Here is a 21,603-nt window from a genome sequence, read left to right as displayed (position 1 = left end):
TGTTTATGTTTGTATTTTGCAATTTTTTTCAATTGTCCATTGATGTGTTGACAGCAAATTGCTTGTTCAATTTAAATGTGAATGAAAGTGTTGTCTCTATCATTAAATAAATGAAATTAAAAAAAGTGTTTTGTCATCTTTATTTAACATTTTAAGTCAGTGGGGTAACATTTGCTTATGTTTATCAATTCAAGTAAAAAAAAAAATCGCAGTTGACACAACATGATTTAGGTTGACTGGGCTAGGAAATAATAGTCAAGTCAACTTGAACACATTTATTACCTTGACTACTTCCACTCTAATGAGAAGTTGTTTCAACAAGAAATATATTGTCAAGATAACCTTTTTTGTTTAGGCAGCGGGGTAACAAAGTTTTTTTAGTTGCCTCAACAAATTGTTTCTTTTTACAGTGTATATGTATAATTACACTGTAAGAAGAGCACCTTAACATAAAGTGTAACCTAAATTTTCATGACTGTTTCTTAACACACTTAAGTACATTTTAAATGCCCTTTGTAATAATGTCAAATTAAACATTTTACTTTAAAGTACATTTTGAATCGTTACGTTTCAACAAGTTTTTGTCATACTTTAAAGAAGTATGCTTATGTTCATGTGCTGACCAACATAATAATGCACATGTATTTGGACAAGTACTGTTATTTGATTTAAATAGTGTTATTTGAAGTTAATATATTTCAAATGTACTAAAATTGCAACATATTCATTATAAATGTGTAACTACAAATATATTTCTTTATGACACACGTTTCAACAGAAATGACATTAAAGTACATTTTAATTTACCATGCATGTTTGTCAGTTCATTCTGCTGTGCACTTATTTAATTGAGAATAGAGTTTATTTATGGAATATATATATATTTTTTCCATATTTCAAGGACAAAACAAAAAAATTTATGGAATTACATATAAATTTGGATATTAAATGTATCGAAAAATTTTTACAAATGTAAACAAATTTAAAAGTATGCCAAAAGTATGTTCTCCATAATAGATCACATATACAGTAACCACCGTTTTCAGCAATGTTTTGCCTGAAATAGACAACTCATTATGTTTAATTATGTAGCATTTTGTTTAATCAGAAGGATACGACTCAAGTAATCAGGCATTTCATGCCTTTAAGCCACACAGGTCATTTTAAAACGAATGCTTTCACATATCCATAATTATACAAAGCTTTTCTGGCCCAGTTGTTTATGGAGAGCAAAAGTTCAAACCAAGTATTTGATTAAATGACAGCTTGGCAAGAGAGAAGAAATAATATTTGCATTGGTATGAAATAAATTCATTTGTTTTAGCAGAAAAGATAAAAATCACACCTGCTGCTATAAACTAGTTCATGTCTTGTTTATTTTTCATTTATTCACTGACAAACGTGTTGCTGTCAGATTGAATAAAGGCGCTAATTGGCAGGAAAAGACAATTAATGTATTTTTTTTTTCTTCACTTTGACATATCATCACAATATCTCTCAACACAGCATCACTTCACTGTGGTAACTACACTTGTTTTATTTTAATGAATGAATCTAAATTGCAAGTAAATCCTGAGAGGAAAGGCCAACAGAGACCATACACAATCACAATGCTGCCTTTTGAGATAGTCGGTATTGTTACAACCTGATTTATGAATTAAATGAATCCTCCAAAAACAATCCTTCCAGTTTGACACCATCGATGGCTTGAGGACAAAAGTGCATGTTTTCAGGTGTGGAGAGCTGACACCACTGTAAATAAACTTGACTACTTAAATTTGTAAGGGAATTAATTATTATTAATCACTCCTCTGAGTAGATGACGACACGACTGGCAGGAAGTCGACCCAGAATATTGGAGTCATGTGCTGGGATGATTAGCAAACCTCCTGATGGCTGATAGGAGCATAGCAGTGTCCGTTCATGTATTAAGAAATCCCTACACCACATTCCCTTTAGCTGTCACGCAGTGGAGTCCAGTGAGAGGAGTTTATTCAAGTTTTGTTAACATATAACACATATAACAACATTTTTGTCATTTCTGTTCTTGGGATTTGGGTTTGATTGCACTCAGTTAAACACATTGACACTCTGTTCAGATCAAATCAATTGCAATCTAAATGTTATTTATTTGCACTAGCATGAAGTTACATTATCTCAGACTGATGTACTGAATAAAATAAACAGCCCTGACTTGTGAAACAGAACTACACTATAGCATACTTTTTTTTTTTTAAGATTAATATTATTACAGAATAATATTATTACAGAAATAATATAACTAAATTGATGTTTTGGACACTTAATTGCATGCTAATTGCAATTAAATGGAAATGTATTAGTCTAAATTTAAATACTTTAATGTAATTTCTATTGAAACTTTGTAATGATTGATCATTTTGAAATAAATGATTGTAACGATGCAGTTTAGTACACTTGAAATATATTGACTTTAAATGTGATGCCAATTATACTTGTGCTTTAGTATGGTAGTATGCTTTTATATGCAAGTAAACATATACTTTTTAAGATTTGAAGTACTCTACAAGTGCACATTCAAAACATCTAAGTTATTTTTTCATAAGTTATTTTTTTTTTTAAATTTTTTAATGAATTAGTCCCCCAAATATGGTATGTCAGGATGCTTCAATCTGTCACAAGAAAAGAAAAAAAAAAAAAATATATAATAATTATCCTAAATTTTCAGAAGAGAGATTAGATGATTAGCAGTGAACAATCAGCAAAAAAAAACAAAACAAACAACTTTATGCACGGCAGAAATAAGAAGACATTAGGGTTAGCCAGGTCATGTTTTGATCGGATTAAACTTCTGTTTTCAGAATCAGAATCAGAATGAGCTGTATTGCCAGGTATGTCTCAGATTTCGTGACAGAAGCTTCCACAGTGCAACAGAATGACAGTGACAAAACAAAAAACACAGACAATTAAAAAAAAAATAGAACAAGTAAATAAGGAATAAAAATATACAAGTTGTATGTACAGGTATATTATGTGCAAATTGAAATGTAGACTGAGTATGTGTGTTAGAGAAATAAGTGTATCAGTGAATAAATAGTGTGTGTTCCACAGTTATTGTCAAGTGTTCATGAGATGGGTTGCCTGAGGGAAGAAACTGTTCCTGTGTCTGGCCGTTCTGGTGCTCAGAGCTCTGTAGCATCGACCAGATGGCAACAGTTCAAAGAGGGAGTGTGCTGGATGTGAGGGCTCCATAGTGATTCTGCCAGCCCTTTTGCTCACTCTGGATGAGTACAGTTCTTGGAGAGAAGGGAGGGTTGTACCAATGATTCGCTCAGCAGTCCGGACTACCCTCTGTAGTCTTCTGAGGTCAGATTTGGTAGCTGAGCTCAGAAGACTACAGTCTTATCTCACCTATTCTTCATCTCCAAGTCTCCCAGAGAAATATGGAAGAGCTGCCAGAAGTTTTATGAACTGTGTGGTGGGTGAAGAGAGAGTGAGATAAACACGAAGATAAAAGAGAGGGATTTTTATCCAGAACTGTTGCAAAAGTTTAACTTTACTGTGATAGGTACAGTACCAGGGTAAATTGTAACACTATTAGAAAATGTAATCATTAGTTGAAATTTTGTTTTGTTAATCAGATTGATTTTTTATGTCATGTATCAAATCCCCATCAACCCTAGCTCCAGGCTAAACCCCATTTATGTTAAGCATTGCAATTTAAAAATCTAACACGGCAAGCTGAAAAAAAATGCATTGGATAACTATTAAAAGTTTAGTTATTTGACACCCATTAACGTGACTGCAAATCATTTTTTTCCTACCTTAAAATAGTTTTTGTCACCTTAAGAAGATGCTGCTCATGTATGATCATGATTTCATCTGTATCTAATTTCTAAATAAACTGATGGTTCTATAGCTCAGCCTGTGTTACAAACACTTCTCCCCTATTTCATCAACAGGAAGACTGTATATAGCCCCTGACATGACTCATCCATGCTGATAGAAGACAAGAAAGAAAAAAAACAGCCGAAATTTCCATCTGTATTTTCGTGTTTCTGAAGATCATGTTAAGCCCAGTGGTGCTTGACTGAGGTGAAAACAGAGAGCGCTGCTGGGGAACATGACTTTTGTTTTTCTTTTTTCCCTTGGTCTTGTATCCCATGTCAACTAGAGGCCCTTTGCAGGTGTGAGAGTAAAATAGTGCTTTTGAATTACAGAAGAAAAGAAGAAGAAACAAGAATTAAACAAGATCTTGCCTTTGGAATCTGCGCTATGTTCAAAACAGGCTGCTTGTGAAGAAGGAAAGAGCTGCAGCAGAGTTTTATGGGTTTCCACTCCATTGCTAGCTGATATATTTTGTTAACTCATACCTGTGACGTTCACTTCACAGATACTGGAACCCCAGTGCTTAACTTCTACTAAATTAAGATGAATTTTGATTGAGATTGTGGGTTTAATTCATTGATTGAAAGTACAGACTTTTAAATTAATAAAATAAAAATGGCATTCACACTTTTTAGTTATTCCATAATGTAACATATCTCCTAGAGAAAAAATAAAATAAAATAAAATAAATAAATAAATAATAAAACATTTTTAAGGAGTTTTTTTTTTCTAAATCAGTAATTTCTGTTCAGTCTTGTTATTATTAACTAAAACTAAAACTATTAAAAACTATTAAACAATGAACAACATGAAAATATTACATCAAAAACTTTGCAACTAAATGAAATACATATGTTCAGAAATATAAAATTACACACTGAAATTACACACTGAAATAAAAATAAAAAAACATAACATAGAAACAAATAGAAAAAAAAACATAGAAAAAAAATACTTAAACCAAAAACTGAACTGAAAATATAAAAATAAAAGCAAATTTAAAATAAAAAAATATATATATACACACACTCACACACATACAGGTGCATCTCAATAAATTAGAATGTCATGGAAAAGTTCATTTATTTCAGTAATTCAACTCAAACTGTGAAACTCCGTGTATTAAATAAATTCAATGCACACAGACTGAAGTAGTTTAAGTCTTTGGTTCTTTTAATTGTGATGATTTTAGCTCAAAAACCCACCAATTCACTATTGATATGCACCTATATATATATATATATATATATATATATATATATATATATATAAAATAGCATAATATATGCTATAATAGCATATAAATAATGCTAAACATCTTTCAAATGTATCAATTATTGCTATTGCTATAAAATTCCACACATTAACGTACTGCATTACCTACTGGAATTTAGAAGCTATATTATCTAAAAAGACTAAAACGTGATTGTTGGTTAACATTACCCAATAGTCTTTGCGACCAATGTGATGTAAGGAAACAAGGAAAACTGCTTCAGAGTCAAGTCAAGTCGAGCTTTATTGTCATTCCACATGTGTGGGCATACAGTGGAACAAAATGTTGTGTCTCGCAGGACCACGGTGCTACATAAATAAACATAAATATAAACATACAACACTAAATGTAAGAACTATTTTTTAAACCTATACACAACTAACTGAAAGCAATAATCTAACTATACATATACTATAAATAGTTGACTATAGATATACATAACCTAAGCCAGACTATACAAATACTTTGCATAATAACTGTGCATGATATTGTGCAAAAGAGGTATTTAAGGTTAAGAAGCAAGTAGTGCAATATAATTTATGGTGCATTCATAAGTAAACATTTGTTAAGTCCTTAAGTTCTTGTAAAATGGAGTGTTTATAAGAAAGTGCCTGGTGCATTTAGAGAGATAAGAGTGTGTTTCTACAGGTGGTTTGTCCAGCCCACTCACCTGTGTGTAGCACACTCAGAATTGCACAATGTTTTTGAGGTTTTCAACGGTTTACATGTGGTGCATGTGGTGTGGTGGGGTGGGGGTGAGAGGATCTTTGTTTCAGGAGGTAGGGTTGTGGATGGGGTTTCAGAGGGGGGTGAGGTCATTGGAATTGAGGGCTCTCACATCCTGGTGGAAAAAGCTGTTGAGCAGTCTTGCAGAGCGGGCTTTGATGCTCCGGTACCGTCTTCCTGATGGCAAGAGCTGGAAGAGATAATGGGAGGGGTGGGGGGGGTCCTTCACGATACTGGTGGCTTTACTGGAGCATTGTGCAAGGAAAATGTCCAGAATGGAGGAGAGAGGGGCACCGATGATCTTTGCAGCTGTGTTCACTGTCCTCTATAGGGTCTTGCGGTCAGCAGCACTGCAGTTCCCGTACCAGACAGTGATACAGCTGGTCAGCACACTCTCAATGGTGCCCCTGTAGAATGTAGTGAGGATGGGTGGAGGGAGACTTGCTCTTTTATGTCGGCGCAGGAAGTGGAGCCACTGTTGCGCCTTCTTGGAGAGTGATGTAGTGTTGGTTGTCCAGGTGAGTTCTACTGTTATGTGCACTCCAAGGAATTTTGTGTTGCTGACTCTCTCCACAGTCGAGCTGTCGATGGTCAGTGGGGGGTGGTCAACAGAGTTCCTCCTGAAGTCCATCACAACCTCCTTTGTCTTACTCACATTGAGGGACAAGTTGTTTGCACCACACCATTCAACCAGTTCTGCCACTTCCTCTCTGTAGGGTGTATTATTATTGTTGCTGATGAGACCTACCACAGTTGTGTCATCAGCAAACTTGATGATGTGGTTGGAGATGAACTTGGCAGTGAAGTCGTGGGTCAGCAGCGTGAAGAGCAGCGGTCTGAGCACACAGCCCTCTGGGGCACCTGAGCTCAGTGTGGTAGTGCTGGAGGTGTTGTGGCCGACACGGACTGACTGAGGTCTTCCAGTTAGAAAGTCAAGGATCCAATTACAGAGTTTAGGCCTCGCAGGTTTAGTTTGTTGATGAGTTGTTGTGGGATTATTGTGTTAAATGCTGAGCTGAAGTCGATGAATAGCATTCTAACATAAGAGTCTTTATTTTGTAGGTGGGTAAGAGCCAGGTGGAGGGTTGAGGAAATTGCATCATCCATAGAGCGGTTTGGACGGTATGCAAACTGGAGTGGATCGAGTGTGTTGGGGAGTCTGGTTTTGATGTTGTGCATGACTAACCTCTCAAAGCACTTCATCAGGATTGGAGTCAGTGCTATGGGACAGTAGTCATTTAGACAGGACACAGGTGATTTCTTTGGTACCGGTATGATTGTTGTGGATTTGAGACATGTGGGGACGACTGCCTGGCTCAGCGAGGTGTTGAAGATATCTGTTAGGACATCTGTTAATCCTAGATAGGGTCTTCCTTACGTCGGCTGGAGACAGACAGAGCGCCTGTGATAATTGAGATAATTGGAGGAGCAAATTATAAGATTTTTAAAGATTACTGATATTTTTCCTTTTATTGTAACATGTACTGATGAATCGTGCAGGAGCACTTCTTGTTAAAGACTACAGCGGCTCGTATATCCAATGTACCCGTTTAATTTTCTGCACCATTAACTGTCTTAGTGTGAGTGCAGTCAGCCTGCGGCAATGACCGTACATGTGGTTGTGTTTACTAGCATGTTTATGACCATATGTAAAATGAAAACTGGATAAATGGTGGACCACTGTGTGTTAATGGCTTAATGGTTGAAGTGACCCCAACAAGCCCTTTAACACAGAGAGGGGTCACTTTTAGTTTAGACTTTAACTATGGGAGGTATCAATCAGATTTCCAACTAAATAAACTCTGAAACTGATGCTGTGCTGAGCAGTGAAAATGTCACCTCAACACAATTAAGGCGGCAGACCATTGCATACTCTCTCTGGACCAAATTGTAGGCTAATTGGTAAATTAAAGTAATTTAAATAGCACTTCAGTATAAAGCCATTAAGGAATAGTTCACCCAAATGAAAATTTGCTGACAATTCACTAACCCATGGGATATCCAAGATGTAGATGAGTGTTTTCCTTGAAACAGTTTTGGAGAAATGTAGCATTACATCACTTGCTCACCAATGGATCATCTGCAGTGAATGGGTGCCGTCAGAATGAGAGTCCAAACAGCTGCTAAAAACATCACAATAATCGACAGATATTTAAAGTCATTAATTGATGGACTGGAGTGGTATGGATTACTTGTGGATTTTGTGATGTTTTTATCAGCTGTTTGGACTCTCATTCTGACGGCACCCATTCACTGCACATTGGTGTGCAAGGGATGTAATGCTAAATTTATCCAGGCTGACTTTTCACAGTATGTGGGTGTCCATAAAAAATAATTTCTTTCTTTTTAAAGACTCGTGGTGCAATTATTCACACTGAGTGTGAATAGGCCATTACAGTGAAACTGGTCTGTAGACTATTGAAATGAAACTGTTCTGCACAGCTCACAAGGTTAACTAACCCAAAATGTCTGAAGTCGTACAATACCAACATTAGTCTTTTGAGGAAGACTTTTATTTTTCAATCAATTTGCATGAATACAGAGCTAACCTTTATTCTTATCAGATTGTCTAGATGTAGGGTGATATTATCCTCTACGGCTCGCTCTTCAATATCTCTCCGTACCTCTACATAAATCTCACCCTTTATCTTGTGGTTCCACTCTCTGTCTTAGACAAGACAAGAATAAAGATCCTGACATTATGATTTAAAGGCTGCAAATGTTTTAGTTCAAGTTCATTCCTTCTCTTTTCCCCTAGTTTCCCTTTTTTAGCTCCTTCATTTCATAAAATCAGTACCTCCTCATACACAGACACTTGTTTAAAAAGTTTTAATATATTACATCAAAATTAGTAAACGTATTACATTGAAAATATAAATGATATATTATAATATTTTATTCATATAAAAATGCATATAAATTTGCAGTTTTACATGTGGCCATTTAAGGAAAAAATTAAAAAAAACTTTTATTTTTAAAATGTTATTTTAAAATACTTATAAAAACTTTATTACCATCAACATTTATTTGATATATTTTGTTTAATTAAAAATTGGATAATGGATAATGTATCTGTGTACATGTTTTTAACCTCCACTCAGCCTCCGCTCACTCTAGCCCACCGTGTGACGCTGTGTTTTCGTTGTGAAAGCGAAACTACTTCCAAAAGAAACTACTTCCAAACTACTTCCAAAACTACTTCCAAAAGAAGACACAACTAGAAATCAGTGGTTAAGTTGTATTTACAACACTGTTCCAGAACAGTTCAACCCAAATATTTAGATGTGTGCAGCACATTTTATGGAGGACTGTTTCCTGATCCTGGGAGAGTAGACTACAATGCCGGCTGTTCTGACTCACAGACTGTAAGTAGGTTTTCATATTTAAAGGATTTGTCACTGATGATTCAAACGCGAGTTTTGAGCAGTGTAGTGTAGCGCTTGTTGTTTGTCATTTCTCCGATCACAAATGCAGACGTGGTTTTATGTTTACGCAGCACGATGCAACGCGTAAAAAGACAGTATAAGTCATTATAATCCGTAATTATGTCCCCACTGGATGCAACAAATGCCTCGTTTATAATGGGTTTTAATGTTTTTGTCTCGTCGCTCCAGCCAGACAGGGCATCACAGTATGGTAAGGGGCGTAACATTTCCGTCACACGCTTGAGGTATTCGGCCAATCACAACGCACTGGATAGCTGGCCAATCAGAGCACACCTCGCTTTTCAGACCGATGAGCTTTGTAAAAATCGACGCATTTCAGAAAGGCGGGGCATAGAGGAGAAACAATGTACAGTATGTGGAAAATAATGTGTTTTTTGAAACTCAAACCGCATAATCACATTTCATTACACCAAATACACAAAACATAATGTTCTTTTTAGCAACATCATATGACCCCTTTAAATAGGTCCCTGTCCATGTTTTGCTACAATTATTTGTATTAACCATTTGTCAGACAAAATGTTTTAAATCATTTACCAAAAATCTTTCTGTCACTCTTTCTCACCTTTTTTGCCCTTTTCGTTTTGTTCTCAGTGTTCGCTCTGCAAATTCCAGGTAATGTATGAGCTTTCTGTCAGACTGCATTAATGTCATAGTGAAGTGCTGCTTACCCGGACACACCAGATGCCCTGGAGCACATGGAGGCAGTGGACCTTGTTCAGAACAAGTGTGATGCCATGTCAGAATGGGAGAACAGTTCTCGTCTGAGTGCAGCACTGATGTGAAAGGCTCTAGTTTCTCTAGTGCTTATGTAATATTTGTGTCAACAATCATCATGTGTTCAAAAAAATAAATATCCAAAAATGCAAGTGATAAAGTAAAAAAATAAATAAAATTAAACATAATTTTCATGATTTATTTCCTAAATCACATCTTTTGAAACACATTACACCCCTGTAAAAAATATTTTTTGAACTTGTAAATAAAGATAATTGTAGCATGTTTTACAGATAAATACTACAAAATTTCACATTTAATTCAATGTGTTACCTGCTTGCTCTTTGCAATTTTTTTTGTGAAATTTAGTAGCTGATTGAAAATTGTTTCTACACTAACTTTTTTTTCCACTTTATGAGCCAGCAGATGTGACGAGCCCTGTCTCATGAAAATGCGTATAAATAGTACGCCAAATAAAAACGAAAACTCGTGGTATTGATACGCAAAAATGGACTTTGATACGCATGTGTTTGGCGTGCATATAATATGCAGTTTTCGCGTGCATATGATACGAAATTTGTTGGCGTACATATGATACGCAGTTTTCGCGTACATATGATACACATCTACCCCACAACCCTAAACCTACCCATCGCGTAGCATAAACACGCCAAAGTCCATTTTTGCGTATCAATACAACGAGTTTTCGTTTTTATTTGGCGTACTATTTATACGCACTTTCATGAGATCGGGTTGGATGTGACACGATTGTTGCAAGAACTTTAGTGTGGAAAATATTATAACATATTAAGTTTTACAGATCTTAGATTACAGTGAAAAATATTCTATTAGATATATTACACTTTTACTGTAGGAATAAGGGAACTTGGCTAACAGAATATAAATATAAAATATTTTTATTATTTTCATTATTTTATAAAATGTAAAAAATGCATATGAATGCTAATTTTTACATGAGCAGAATATTTCCTTTTTATTATTTACTAATACTTTATTTCAAAATGCTTCTAAAACATTACTATCCAAATGTGTTATAAAATTTTATATACATTTTACATATTTGAATAAAAACAGAATCATGCATCTGTGTTAATACGTTTTGAACCCCCAATGTCTCACCACCAATTTATCACAAAACAATAAGGAACTGTTTGACGTAATTGGCGTGAAAGTTGACAGTTCAAAAGTTCAGACTAAATTTATCAAGTATCTTACTGGGAATCTTACTGTTAACCAATTATCAGACTTTCACGATTTACCATTTATCAAATTACACTCATATTTTAGAGTGTAAGATTGCTTAGAGCATCTTCAGTAGGAGCACTAGATTGCTAATACTGTACCTAATTCTGGATGGCCATTGTAGATTGTACAATGTTGCCCTCTGCAAAAATCATATATTGTCAAAGTCTTGTAAGGTGCAACAGAGGTGAAATTCTTGTAAGGCTGTACATAAATTACAGATTCTGGGGGATATGAAATGTGGATGTGTCAGAGTGGATGATTTCAGGAGAATGTTTTGGCGATGGTTAATGCATCGAGGCAGGCTGATGTAAGGCCCTACACTCCTCGTGTTCAAACCTCACACAGTCTTGAGCACCTGGAGGGAGAGCAGGGTCCTTATGTTTATGTGGTTTAAGGTTAAAAAAACACATTATTTTCCACATACTGTACATTATTGTTTCTCTTCTATGCACCGCCTTTCTGAAACGCGTCGATTTTTACAAAGCTCATCGTTCTGAAAAGCGAGGTGTGCTCTGATTGGCCAGCTATCCAGTGCTTTGTGATTGGCCGAATACCTCAAGCGTGTGATGGAAATGTTACTCCTCTTACCATATTGTGATCAATGATGATTTGAATCATCAGTGGCAAATACTTTAAATATGAAAACGTACTTTGGACGAGTCTTAACTTTTATAAAAAATATCTCTTTGGGTTTGAGACTTTAGTCTTTGCAACTTTAGGGATCTTTTCACGAACAGCTTGTAACACTCCAAAGAGAAAGGAAAACTTGAAATCGCATCATATGACCCCTTTAACAATTTACTGTTCACATTTACTGTTCAATTTACTGTTAACAATTCACACGCATGCGTTGTTTATATGAAGCGGAAGCAAGCACATGCGTCATGAAACATAATGGTGTCACGCCACAGCATTAGGAATGAGAATATGTAATAATGATTTTATCAAAAATATCTTAATTTGTGTTCCGAAAATGAATGATGGTCGTCTTACGGATTTAGAGCAACATGAGGGCGAGTACAGAATTTTCATTTTTGGGTGAACTAAACCTTTAATCTCAGGCCATCCAAAGATGCAGATTATTATTTTTTTCTTAATCAGAGCAGATTTTGGAGAAATGTAGCATTTTACATAATCTGCTCATCAATGGATCCTCTGCACTGAATGGGTGCCGTCAGAATGAGAGTCCAAACATAAAAACATCACAATAATCCATAAGTAATCCACATGACTCCAGTCCATCAATTAATGTCTTGTGAAGGGAAAAGCTACATGTTTGTAAGAAACAAAACACTTTTGACCTGTTTGGACTCTCATTCTGACGGTCGGCACCCATTCACTGAAGAGGATCAAATGGTGAGCAAGTAATGTACATTTCTTCAAATCTGTCCAGATGAAGAAACAAATTCATCTAAATTGTGGATGATTTAAAGGGTTAGAGTGTTCACCAAATTTTCATTTTTGTGTGAACTATTCTGTTAAAAGAGTTACTGAGCTATCCTACCTTAGCAAACAAGCTTGTGCATGTTCTAAAATCCTGGATCTGTGTGTTTGGATCGTTTTAAATGATATTTCCAGAAAATATCCCAAAATAAAGACAAAATGTTCACACTGGGTACTTATTATAATGACAAATAAATTATTGTTTCCTTTTTTTATCTATCTATCTATCTATCTATCTATCTATCTATCTATCTATCTATCTATCATCTTTTTTTCCTCAGCAGTCAATAATCATATAATTCTTATTCATAATAAGGATTGAGGCTGGCAGCTTTCTTTTGCTGCTGTCATCTTTTCTACACTGGACTCATTGCAGTTTGGTCATTTTGAAGCTCTCAGGCAGATAATGACAAAGGGATTGAAATAAATCAATAAATCACATGTATTTTGTATGACCCTTTGCTGCCCAATGTGTATTAACATAATAAAGGTCAGCAGCCCAGCACACTGCCTCAGCCTGTTAGCCATGAGATTTCAGAAGCATCTCTCTGATAACTGGCTTTCCTCCAGGACTCAGATTTTATATTGGAGATCAAGTGGTGACCCAACACAGTACCACAATTGTTTATCTTACAAAATTGAGTTTTAATGGTTCCATGCTCTTGGCAGCCAGTAATTTACAGCACAAAACAAACTGTGATCTGCACAAACAATGTTTATCCTCATAAGTGAACCCTGTCTGTCCATGTTGACATCTAATTGTATAGTGTGAAGGAGAAGATGAATTTGTGTCAACAAAAACTACCTGCTGAACAGCCATCAACAATAAAAATATACAAAATTATTTATTTTCCCTTTTAAAAGTTTATAAGCCAACTATTACCAATTATATGGATAAACACAATTATATTGAGCATTGTTTTCTATTTCAAAATCCACACTTTTAAGAGCCATCAAAAATAAATAAATAAATATTTGTATTTATACACACACACACACACACACACACACACACAGAGCCACAAAAACCACTGACATGTGAAGTGAATATTACTGATTATTTGGTTACATATTAGTGGGATATATGTGACCCTGGATCACAAAACCAGTCTTAAGTCGCTGGGGTATATTTGTAGCAACAGCCAAAAATACAGTGTATGGGTCAAAATTATCTACTTTTCTTTTATGCCAAAAATCATTAGGATATTAAGTAAAGATCATGTTCCATCAAGATATTTTGTACATTTCCTACCGTAAATATATCAAAACTTAATTTTTGATTAGTATTATGCTTTGCAAAGACTTAATTTTGACAACTTTAAAGGTGATTTTCTATATATTTTGATTTTTTTTGCACCCTCAGATTCCAGATTTTCAAATATTTGTATCTCGGCCAAATATTGCCCTATCCTAACAAACAATGGGATGCTTATTTAATCAAAAAAGAAAAAAAGAAAAAAGACCCTTATGACTGGTTTTGTGGTCCAGGGTCACATATAAGGCAGAAAGTGAAAAGTCAGTTTTTTAATGTCATGTGTTGGAAGCAGAAAAAATAGGCAAGCGAAAAGATCTGAGTGACTTTGATCAAACAGTGATGACTGGGTCAGAGCATCTCCAAACGGCAAATCTTGTGGGTTCTTCCCGTACAGTAGTTAGTACCTACCAAATATGGTGCAAGGAAAACCAACCAGTGAACCAGCGTCAGGGTCACACATAAGAGCTGTTGTAGCTCAGAATGTTAAACAACATAATGCAGGCCATGATAGAAAGTTATCAGAGCACACAGTGCATCACAGTTTGTTGTGTATGGGTCTGTGTAGCCGTAGAGTCATGAGTTCTCATGATGGCCCCAGTCCACCGTTGAAAGCACCTACAGTGGGCATGTGAGCGTCAGAACTGGACCATGGAGCAATGGAAGAAGGTAACCTGGTCTGATGAATTCAATTAAATTCAAGTTTATTTGTATAGCACTTTTCACAATGCAAATCGTTGCAAAGCAGCTTTACAGAAAATTAAAGTTTCTACATTATATTTAGTAATAGCTTATCAGTGGTGACTATCACAAGTTGATATCCATATGGCAGAAATGTACGGTAAAAATTAAGCAGTTAATGTCATGTAATCAAACAGACGGTAAACACTATTAACAGTAATGATTATATGTTGCAATCAAACTTATAGCAAAATTTGCTAGTTTTGTATGCTTTCTGAGGGTTTGCATCATCTGAGGTCTTCTGAGGGGTTGGCATCATCTCTTCTTAGGAGTTCGGTCATCTCAGGTCTTTGTAAGGGCTGGATCCAGACTCAAGCTTGTGTAATTCCTAGTTACCACGGGAAGCCAATCCCGTGGCAGAAACAGAGAAGGAAATTGAGAAAAACTAGCGTAGCTGCTGTTCCAACTAAGCAAAAAATGATGTGATCAACCCAAGCAAAATAATGTTAATGTGTATTTGATCAGATGTAACTGAAGTACAAGGTTATGACATACATTATGTGAATGCTTGGCTAAAGAGATGTGTCTTTAATGTAGATTTAAACAGAGACTGTGACTGAACCCCGAACGTTATCAAAAAGGCTACTCCAGAGTTTGGGAGCCAAATGTGAAAAAGCTCTACCTCCTTTAGTGGACTTTGCTATCCTAGGAACTGCCAAAAGTCCAGAGTTTTGCGAACTTTGGGAGCAGGGTGGATTGTAGCATGGTAGAAGAATATTTAGGTACGCAGGAGCTAAACCATTTAGGGCCATAAAAGTAAGTAGTTATATTTTGTAACTGATACGGAACTTAATAGGTAGCCAGTGCAGAGAATGTAAAATTGGGGTAATATGATCATATTTTCTTGACCTGGTAAGGACTCTAGCAGCTGCATTTTGAACTACCTGTAGCTTGTTTATTGAAGATGCAGGAAAACCACCTATCAGTGCATTACAATAGTACAGTCTAGTGGTCATGAATACATTAACTAGCTTTTCTGCTTCAGAAACAGGTAGCATGTTCCGTAATTTTGCAATGTTTCTAAGATGGAAGAATGCCCAAATTTTTGACTGTAGAGGAAGTAACAGTTCATCCGTCTAGATGCAAATTGTAATCTACGAGATTCTGTGTACTGTTTTTTGGTCCAATAAGTAATATCTCTGTCTTGTCCAAATTTAATAGGAGAAAATTATTGGTCATAGAGGAAGTAACAGTACATCCGTCTAGTTGCAAATTGTAATCCAAGAGATTCTGTGTACTGTCTTTTGGTCCTCTCCTATTAAATTCGGTCTTATCCGAATTTAATAGGAGAAAATTATTGGTCATTCAGTCTTTTACATTTTTAACACACTCTGTTAGCTTAGATAATTTAGAAGCCTCATCTGGTCTCGTTGAAATATATAGTTGAGTATCATCAGCATAACAAACTAATCCCATATTTTCTAATAATATTACCGAGGGGCAACATGTATATTGAAAATAGCAGAGGGCTTAGGACAGATCCTTGTGGTACTCCATACTTTACTGGATTTAATTGAGATGATTCCCCGTTTAAATAAACAAAGTGATAGCATTCAGAAAGGTAGGATCTAAACCATCTTAAAGCCTGCCCTTGAATACCTGTATAGTTATATCTATGAGTATGTCATGATCTATAGTGTCGAACGCAGCACTAAGGTCAAGTAAAACTAGCAATGAGATGCAGCCTTTCATTGCTAAGTCATTTGTAATTTTAACAAGTGCAGTTTCTGTGCTATGATGGGGTCTGAAACCTGACTGAAATTCTTCATAGATATCATTATTTTGCAGGAAGGAGCACAACTCAGCAGACACAACTTTTTCTAAAATATTAGACAAAAATGGAAGATTTGAAATGGGTCTGTAATTTGCCAGTTCACTAGGATCTAGTTGTGTTTTTTTAATAAGAGGCTTAATAACCGCCAGCTTGAATGGTTTTGGGATGTAACCTAGAGATAACGACGAGTTAATAATATTGAGAAGCGGTTCTTCTGCTACAGGTAACAGCTCTTTCAGTAATTTAGTGGGTACAGGATCTAACAGGCATGTTGTTGGTTTAGATGCAGTGATAAGTTTATTTAGCTCTTCCTGTCCTATAGTTGTAAAGCACTACAGTTTATCTTTTGGTGCGATGAATGAAGCTGAAGTATTATACGCTGTAGAATTCATATCTTGACATTGTTTATTTAAGATCTGCACAGTATCTTACTACAGCTTGTGAGTGGTTAGATGTTGAGTGTTTTTTTAGTGTTTCCTGTGGAGCTAATGTTAATTTATTGATGTGAGCTTAATACTCCAACTGAAAAAAATGCAATGTTTTGGTTACTGTTGATTTGATTACACTTTATTTTGATAGTCTACTTTAGACATTCTACTAACTATAAGTAACTTTGCAACATACATATCAACTAACTCTCATTAATTTGCAACTACATGTCAACTAACACTCATTTCAGTATTAGTAGACTGTTAGGTTAGGGTTGGTAGAATAAGTTGACGTACTTGCAAAGACACTTATAGTCAGTTTATCTGTTGGTTGACCATCAAAATAAAGTGTTAGCATATATTTACAGTAGCAGACATACTAATACTCTAATGACCACTAGTTGATATGTAGTTGCAGAGTTACGTATCAACAGCTGTCTAAAGGGTACCATCAAAATAATCAAACTGATATTACAATAAGTTAAATTAGTTAAAAGCAAATGTGCCATATTACACATTCATCTGATCTGATATCTGATCTTATGGCTGTTTATTTTATCAGTGAAGAAATTCATAAAGTCATTACTACTAATCTGTGAGGGACTATTTAGTTCAGGTGACATCTGATTATTAGTTAATCTAGCCACTGTGCTACATAAAAACCTTGGATTGTTTTGGTTATTTTCTATGAGTTTGCGGATATGCTAGGCCCTGGTAGATTTTAGAGCCTGATGAATCTTGTTTTTCTTTTGGATCAGATGAATGGTCTGGTGCATGTGTGTCTTTTACCTGGGAAAGTGATGGCAGCAGGATGCACTATAGGAAGAAGGCAGGCCAGCAGAAGCACAGTTATTCTCTTGGCAATGCTCCTCTGGGAAACCATGGATCCTGGCATTCATGCGGATGTTACTTTGACATGTACCACCTCTTTAAGCAGGATAATGGACAATGCCACGCTGCAAAAACTGAAAAGGTCTCAATCTGAGCATATATGGCACATGTGTCAAACTCCAGCCCTGGAGGGTCACTGGCCTGAAGACTGTAGCTCCAACCAGCTCCTAAACACCTGCCCAGAGTTGTCTAGTAATCCTGAAGACCTTGATTAGCTGGTTCTGGTGTGTTTAATTTGGGTTGGAGCTAAAATCTGCAGGATAGTGGCCAAAAGTGACCGGACACTTGAAATTATTATTTTTTTTTTTTTTTCAGTAAAATCAATTTAATATATTTTTGTTCAATAACATTGTTTTATTGTTTATTTTGTATTTTAAGAGAATTTCATGACACTAATTAATATTTATGCAATAATTATGATTTTCCCCCTCAAAAATAATACTAATATTTTTTTCTCAAATATTTTCTATTACTTTTCAATTATGTCAGTATTTCATGTTAAAATAGAGATAATGCCTTTAAAATCCAGTTCTTGAAGTAAGATTAGTACCATCTGGTTGGTGAAAAAAATAAAAACTTCTGCAATTCTATGGTTCGCCACTAGATTCCTATATAGGGTTATAAAAAAGGCTTATAGATTCTCTAGCTGTTTTTAAACATTATTTTTTTATTTTTTTAAGTTTTGGATTTGGATTTAGACCTGTCTTGTAAAGTTTTTTGTTTTTTTTTGCTTGAAATGTTGGTTTGAAATGTCAATTTTTCCATTAATTTGACTACAGTCAAACCTAAACACAAGCATTTTTTATAAACACATAACATCAAAGCTAAAAAAAAGTAACAAAAAATAACTTTATCAGAGATTATTCAATCGGATTTCAACCTCTTATTTGAGTTGTCTGGATCAATTTTGCCATATTGTTACAGTCATACCAGTTAATTTGTGTGTGTATAATAGTGTGTTGTGTGTGTGTCTATGAGTGTGTGTAAGTGAGTGTGTGTTTGAGTGTGTGTGTCTGTTTTGTGTTCTTGATGTTTTAGAGTGTAACCCCTTCCTTCATGTCTGTTTTTTTACTGCATTGTGACTGAATTATTGATTTTATTTCACATATTAGCAGAAACATGCTTTGTGTTACATTCACATTAGTTCATATATGTGTGTCGATGGGGGGTGGGTGGAGTGTGTCTGCACTCTTGATATTTTATTATTTAGTGTCACCCCTTCATTGCTGTGCACGTTTTCTCTGCATCATGAATGATTTGTAGATTGTACACACAAAAAAATGATCTGTATTTTCGTATTTTTGCGTATTTCCCATTAATTTCCAATGGCAGTAATTTTTGACTGCGAACAACACAAGTGTGCATTTTTTTTTCACCATTTAGCTTTTCTGAATCAAGTCCCCGATTTTTTATTTTTTTTTTGTGGTCGCATAACGATTGTCATAAAAGTCATCGAGTTTCGTACCATTCTGATGAAGTAGCGATTTTGAACATTTCAAAACGTTTTTTTTTCTGTCTAAAAATCAGCAACATTAAAATTGTCACGGTGTGCCTACTGTGAGGAGCAAGGAACTAGGAGCAAGGAATGAGGAGAACGCAGGAGAATCAAGATTAACAGTCTTTATTGACATCAAGGAATCACACATAGGACACAGGGATCAACGTACAAGACAGCACGCAGGACTCTGGAAACACAGGGCTTAAATACACATGGAAACTAATGGGACAGATCTGGGATCAATGATATTAATAAGGACAGGAACGGGAAGGACCAAATAAGGGCATAGGAGGAACACGGCGGAAAACCAGGACATGGAGCACGTGGGGAACAAAACACAAGAGACAGAAACAGAATCTGACATTACTCTCCCCTCCCGGAAGGCGCGTCCACGCGCCTCATAACCAACGGGGAGCCAACTCATAACCAACTCATAACCGTTTTGGGTGACATGGCGTAGCAGGCAGACTGGGAGGCCATGGCGGAGCAGACAGTTCAGGAGGCCATGGCAGAGTAGGGAGCCAGATTTTTTATTTTTTTTTAGTACTTTAATTAGCATGCTGACTTCAATGAGACTTTTAGGATGGCATGTCAGGTTTCAACTTGTAGCAGTTGCAATCAACATTACCTTTTCTCTCATTCATTTCATGCATTTCTCAAGATTTTTCAGCTAATTTCCGAATATCATGTTTTCTCATTTCATTTCAATGAAACAAGCCTATCTGAGACAAACAGGCACTAAATTATTTTTGCAATGAAGGCTATAATTCACTTTATTTACTAGCTCAACAAAAAATTATTTGTGCTATTCAGTCTTGTAATAACATAGTCAAGAATATTGTGACAAAATATTGTAGTCTAATATCTAAATGTGTTAGGGGTTTTGTCCATAAAAGAAAATAAACTGTAGTTGTACTTTATTCTAAGGTGTCCTTATCACAGTGTAATTATACATTTAAGTACTGAGTAGTATTTATTAACTACATGCACTTACTATATGGTTAGGGCTAGGGTTAGGGTTTGTTTTAGGGTTACTTGCATGTAATTATACATAATGCATTGTTATTATAATAGTAAGTTCATGTAACGTGTAACAAGGACACCTTAAAATGGGCACTATCCATTTAAAAGTTACTAATATGTAGACTTTCGGGTATTAATATGTACCTTTAAAATATATAACTTTTAGGGGTAAGTAAGGTACAAAGATGTACTTTTTAACTTTTGTACATTAGGGTACCACCCGAGTGACAGCGTTGTACCTTTTGTACAGCGAGTGTACAATGAAAGTCAATGGCATCCAATGTTTTTTGGACCCTAGTGTCTTTAGTTAATCTGTGCAAATACTAGCCTATATCGAAAAACAAGTCATACTAGTTTGGAATGATATAAGGGCCATCACATTTTTACAAAATTTCAAGATTTATTTCATCATATTGCCAATAACCTTATAGAAAGAGTCCATAAATTATCTCTTTTTGCCCAAACATCTCATACTCTCTTAAACTTGTTTTCATCTTTTCCAGGACAAACATTGTCAACACACCTGTTTGCTTGAGTTTATGCACTTCCACTTTAGGACATTGATGTTGTACAGTCTACATCAGCTTTTACCCATGTGGTCATATCATACAATCTGACAAGCAACAATCATACAGGACAGACAAATTCTCATATTGTACACTTGCTTTAGTGAGACAATCACTTTAGAGAGCATTTGGATTGTGGTCACATCCACACGTTTGAAGGTGAAGTATATAACTCCTGTGCACTTCAAGGTCCAGCGAGCGGAAACACATTCCAGCTGCCATTCGGTATAAGACGAGGCTATGCCGTTTGATTGATAGCTGTCCATTTACCACATAACAACCTGCAGTGTGCAATCCATCCTCTCATCTGGCGGTAAAGGCAAACAGATCAGCATACATCAACACACTCAATCTCTCTCCTCTCTTTCAAGATTTCAGCAGTGGCACCTGTAGCTGAGATGTCTAATTAAAGGACCTTCATTGTGCTCCTCCTACACAACATACTGCGCAGCTTGAATTGAGACTTGGGCCATTAGTTTTGCAAAGGTCAAAATCTAATGTCCATTTGAAATTTCTTGAAGGACTTTTTGTGGCAAATGTCTTGTTCTTAAAGGGGTAGTTAACTTGAAAATGCATATTAGCTCACTCTCATATCATTCCAAACCTGAATGTACAGAATGTGATTTTACTTTATCTCTTTATACAGTGTATATATATATATATATATATATATATATATATATACTTTATAT

Source organism: Sinocyclocheilus anshuiensis, unplaced genomic scaffold (genome assembly GCF_001515605.1).
Source record: "Sinocyclocheilus anshuiensis isolate Anshui unplaced genomic scaffold, SAMN03320099.WGS_v1.1 scaffold870, whole genome shotgun sequence".
Classification (NCBI taxonomy): domain Eukaryota; kingdom Metazoa; phylum Chordata; class Actinopteri; order Cypriniformes; family Cyprinidae; genus Sinocyclocheilus; species Sinocyclocheilus anshuiensis.
Note: the sequence above shows the minus strand (reverse complement) of the source record.